This window comes from Saimiri boliviensis, chromosome 11, assembly GCF_048565385.1.
Source record: "Saimiri boliviensis isolate mSaiBol1 chromosome 11, mSaiBol1.pri, whole genome shotgun sequence".
Taxonomy (NCBI): Eukaryota; Metazoa; Chordata; class Mammalia; order Primates; family Cebidae; genus Saimiri; species Saimiri boliviensis.
In genome coordinates, this window is record NC_133459.1 from 17,980,121 (window position 1) to 17,985,162 (window position 5,042).

A 5,042-nucleotide genomic window follows, 5' to 3' on the forward strand; every position below is an offset into this window, starting at 1 on the left:
TGTAACAAACAGAATAAAGTGAAAGCGACAGTGTACAACTTCCAAGACCAAGGTCACAAAAGACCTTGAGGCTTCTGTCTTGGTCTCTCTCTTGGATTGCCTGCTTCCGCAGAGGGCTGCTGCCACGTCATGAGCACACTCAAGCAGCTCTAGGGGTGGTCGTGTCATGAGGAGCTGGAACTGAGACCTCTTGCCATTAGCTGCATGAGTGAGCCGTCAGAGAGGTGGGTCCTCTAGCCCCAGTGAAGCCTTCAGATGATGGCAGCCCCAGCTGACGATTTGACTGCAAACTCTTATGCAACCATCAGTAAGAACCACTCAGCAGAGCCAATTTCCTGACCCACAGAAACTGTGAGATAAATAAATATTGTTTTAAGCTTCAGTGCTTAGGGATAATTTGTTACACAGCAATAGATAAGTTATATATTTTGTATGACTATTCTTTTTTTTTTCTTTTTGAGATGGGGTCTCACTCTGCTACTCAGGTTGGAGTGCAGTGGCACGATCACAGCTCACTGCAGCCTCGACCTTCCGGGTTCAAGCAACGCCTTTGCCTCAGCCACTGAGTAGCTGGGACCATAGTTGTGCACCACGACACTTGGCTCATTTTTTGTGTTTTTTGTAGACTCAGGGTCTCCTTATATTGCCCAGCCTGTCTTGAACTCCTGAACTCAAGCGATCGACCTACCTTGGCCTCCCAAAGTGCTGGGATTATAGGCATGAGCCATCATACCTGGCCCATATATGACTATTTGTTTTTTCGGGTTAGACAAGTAATGCGCCGATGTTGTAACAAGATTCAGAGAGTGGCACATCTCACACATGCACAGGAACACCCAGTCATCGTGCTCACGAACTACAAAAGGATCTTATATGACTATTCTTGATAAAAGTTTGAACGAATGCTTTTCTATCCATCCTTGCTCACGGAGACTTTGTACTGTTCGCTCTCCATATTACGTTAGCACTATTCAGAAAGCCTGCGTCCCGCATATTACGTGTGATGTTACTATTACTAAACCATGCCTGCTAACTAATGAAGGACCCCCCTCCCCCTTAAGATCTCAGGTGGGCTGCATCCTGACCTCTGTTGAACACCAGACCTCAGTGGGATTGGCATCACTGGATCCCTGGCTGGGGAGGAAGATTCAGGCTCCGTAACAAGCAGGCTTCTTTCCAGTCAGTAGCTCATGTTTGGAAGCCTCATGTTGTGTATTTCAGCAGGGTCTATCGCAGAGAGAATATTTCCTTACTCGCAGCTCTCACACTGTTTTAACAACAGCTAATCCTTTCACCTTATTTGGATGCAACATCAGAATCCCTTTTGTGGCTGGCCAAGTCTCAGCACTAAGTGGAGAGGAGACTCATAGGCCTGTGCATCTGAAGACAAACTCTGCCTGAGGTGGAAAACAGAGCCTGGGAAGAGGGTTGAGGTTGATATTGACAGCTTCGTCAGCTCAGGGCCGATAAAGACAAGCTGGCCAGGCACAGTGGCTCACGCCTGTAATCCCAGCACGTTGGGAGGCCAATGCAGGCAGATTGCTGGAGCTCAGGAGTTTGAGACCAGCCTGGGCAACATGGCAAGACCCTGTCTCTACAAATATATATACATATATATATATATATATATATATATAAATTAGCTGGGCATGGTGGCACACGGCTATAGGCCTAGCTTAGCTACTTGGGAGGCTGAAGAGCTTGAGCCTGGGAGGTCGAGGCTGCAGTGAGCTGAGATTGCACCACTGCACTCCAGCCAGGGCAACTAGAGTGAGAACCTGTCTCAAAAAAAAAAAAAAAAAAAAAAACTCAGAGCAGTAGCAGAGGTGTACTGACATGCCAGGTGAACTGGGGGCAGAGGACAGGGGAGGCCAAGGGAAGGTTCCTGGACTCTTGGAGGCAGTGTTTCCTGAGCTAATTGTGGAGTGAGAGAAGTAACCACAAAAGTAACCTAGAAGTTTTCTAGGCAGAGAGAGAAGCCTAGGCCAGGCCTCACCAGCAAGGCAGGAAGCGGAAGGAGGAAGACCACGTGCTGGGTAAGGCTGCGGGTCAAGTGGGAGCGAAGCAGGAGGGGCGGGAAGCGTAGCTGGAGGAGAAGGCAGCTCTGGGTGGAGGAGAGTCTTGCATCTCATGATACCAAGCTAGAGTTTCATGTTGGACATCATGGGCAGTCACTGAAAGTTGTCCAGCAGAAAAGGGACTCCATCAGGTTTGGGTTTTAGGATGTTCATTCAGTCAACCCTGGGGAGGATGGATTTGAAGACTGGAAGCAGAGAGGCCCTTGAAGAGGGAGGCTGCCATCGCTTGTCCATGCAGTGTGATGAGGGTCTGAAAGCAGCCTTGGAGATGGAGAGGCTGGGATAGGTCCAGGGAATAACAAGGCTTATCAACAGGAGTCAGGTACAAGGAAGGGGAATGGCTGGCTGGAGGCCTTTGAAAGCTGGGGCCAGGGTTCCTCTGAGTTCTCGGTCATAGTTTCTGAGGGTTGGCTGGTGGGATCTAATTTAGCCTCCTCCGATCCCTAGCTGGAACATTAACTGCCAAACTGGATTTGATATTAGAAGTGTCACTAAAGGAGGTCTGTAAACCCACACCCAGTGTGTAGCAAGGGTCCCGCGGCACGTGGAGTGCAGGTTTCTCGTCGACTGCGTTCTGGCCACCTCTCCCCACCTGCTCATGCTCTCACCTGGATCTCAGCCAACATCTTCTCTTGCCTAGACTATTCCAGTAGCTTCCTAACTGGCTGGCTCTTTTACTGTAACTTGTCTTTCTTATTTTATTTTATTTCATTTTATTGTGTAGAGACAAGGTCTTACTTTGTTGCCCAGGCTGGTCTCGAACTCCTGGGCTCAAATGATCCTCCCTCTTTGTCCCAAGTAATCCCCGTTTCTTGGCTTCCCAAAGTGCTAGGATTACAGGTATGAGCCACGGTGCCTGCCCCTTTCCTCTTCCTTCCTTCCTTCTTCTTTCTTTTCTTTTTTCCTTCCTTCCTTCCTTCCTTCCTTCCTTCCCTCCCTCCCTCCCTTCTTTCTTTTTCTTTCTTTCTTTCTTTCTTTCTTTCTTTCTTTCTTTCTTTCTTTCTTTCTTTCTTTTTCTTTCTTTCTTTCATGTGACAGAGTCTTACTCTGGCACCCAGGCTGGAGTACAGTGGTGCAGTCATGGCTCTCTGCAGCCTTGAACTCCTGAACTCAAGCGATTCTTTCACTTCAGCCTCTTGAGTAGCTGGGACTGCAGGTGCATACCACCATCATGCCTGGCTAATTTTTAAATTATCGTTTTTTTAGAGATAGGGTCTCATGGAATTGTCTAGGCTGTTCTCAAACTCTCAGCCTCAGGCAATCCTCCCACCTTGGTCTCCTGAGTAGCTGGGTTTACAGGTGTGAGCCAACATGCCTGGCTGGTTGACCCTTTTCTACCCCTTACTACCCTTAACCCCGAAATCTGGGCCCAACATGGCAGCCATTGTGACCCTTTAAAAATACAAATTAGATAATGTCACTCTGCTACTTAAAACCCTTGAAAGGTCTCCTGCTATTCTTTAAATCCACCTCATTTCCATGGCCTGGCAGCTGCGTGTCTGCCCCGCGACCACCCCTCCAAGCTCCCCTCCTGCCCCACTCAGTTGCTCCCCTGTCCCGTCCACTGGCCTTCTACTGTTGCACAATATACCAAACTCTTTTCCACACAGAGCTACCTATTCACTCAACCAGTGCTTATCAAACACCTAATATGTGCCACACACTGCACTTGGAGCTGAAGAGACAGGAATGAAAAGTATACAAATCTCTGCCACTGGGAAACTTACATATTAATGAAGAAAGACTGTAAACATGACAAGTAAATATAGTATGTCAGGCCAGAAGCAATGGCTTATGCCTGTAATCCCAGCCCTTTGGGGGGGGCCAATGCTTGAGAATCACTAGAGTCCAGGAGTTCAAGACCAGTCTGGGCAACATAGTGAGACCCCATCTCTAAAAAAAGAAATCAACAAAGTCAGCCAGGGCCTGGGTGATGTACACCTGTAGTCCGAGCTACTCGGGAGGCTGAGGTGGGAGGATCACTTGAGCCCAGGAGATCAAAGCTGTAGTGAGCCGTGATTGTGCCACTGCACTCCAGCCTGGGTGACAGAGTGAGACCTTGTCTCAAATGAATGAATAAATAAAGTATGTCAGATGGAAATCAGCACTCAGGGAAAAGAAAATCAAGAGAGGGGATTAGAGGTGTTGGGGAGTGCATTTGCAATTTTCTTTTTTTTTTTAAGAAAAAGAATAAAGAAGAGGAAGAAAGAGAAAGAGGAAGAGGGAGAGAGAATGGGGGTATTGCTTTATTGCCCGGCTAGAATGCAGTCTAAATATGGGTATGCCTATAATTGTCCTTAATAATGGAGACATGAAAGAAAATGAGGGAAGAGAATAACAAACAAGGAGCCAACCAACATGTCGTTTAAACTTCTAAGTTGATATGATGTGGTACTGATAAGAGTGTATGTTTTGTGTATTTAAAGTGGAGAGTTCTATAAATGTTAATTACGTTTACTTGTTCCAGATCTGAGTTCAAGTCCTGGATATCGTTGTTAATTTTCTGTCTCATTGATCTGTCTAATATTAATGTTGAAGTCTCCCACTATTATTGTGTGGGAGTCTAAGTCTCTTTATTAGTCTTGTATGTCTGGGTATTCCTGTATTGGGTGCGTTTAGGATCTTTAGCTCTTCTTGTTGCTTTGATCCTTTTATTATATAATGTCCTTCTTTGCTTCTTTTGATCTTTGTTGCTTTAACAACTATTTTATCAGAGGCAAAAATTGTAACTTCTGCTTTTTATTTATTTATTTTTGCTCTCTGGTTGGTTGGTAAATCTTTCTCCATCCCTTGTTTTCAGTCTTTGTGTATCGTTGAATGTGAGATGGGTCTGGATGCAGCATACCGATGGGTTTTAGTTTTTTTTTTTTTTTTTTTTTTTTTTTTTTTTGAGACGGAGTTTCACTTGTTACCCAGGCTGGAGTGCAATGGCGCGATCTCGGCTCACTGCAACATCTGCCTCCC

At 46.2% G+C, this 5,042-nt stretch overlaps 1 non-coding gene across 1 annotated transcript; it reads right to left on the bottom strand.

The window, feature by feature from the left end:
* Positions 1-763: 763 nt before the first annotated feature.
* LOC120366253 (small nucleolar RNA U13) lies at positions 764-868 on the bottom strand. Its single transcript, XR_005580984.1, has one exon. It is a non-coding gene; the product is annotated as a small nucleolar RNA U13 (small nucleolar RNA).
* Positions 869-5,042: the final 4,174 nt, after the last annotated feature.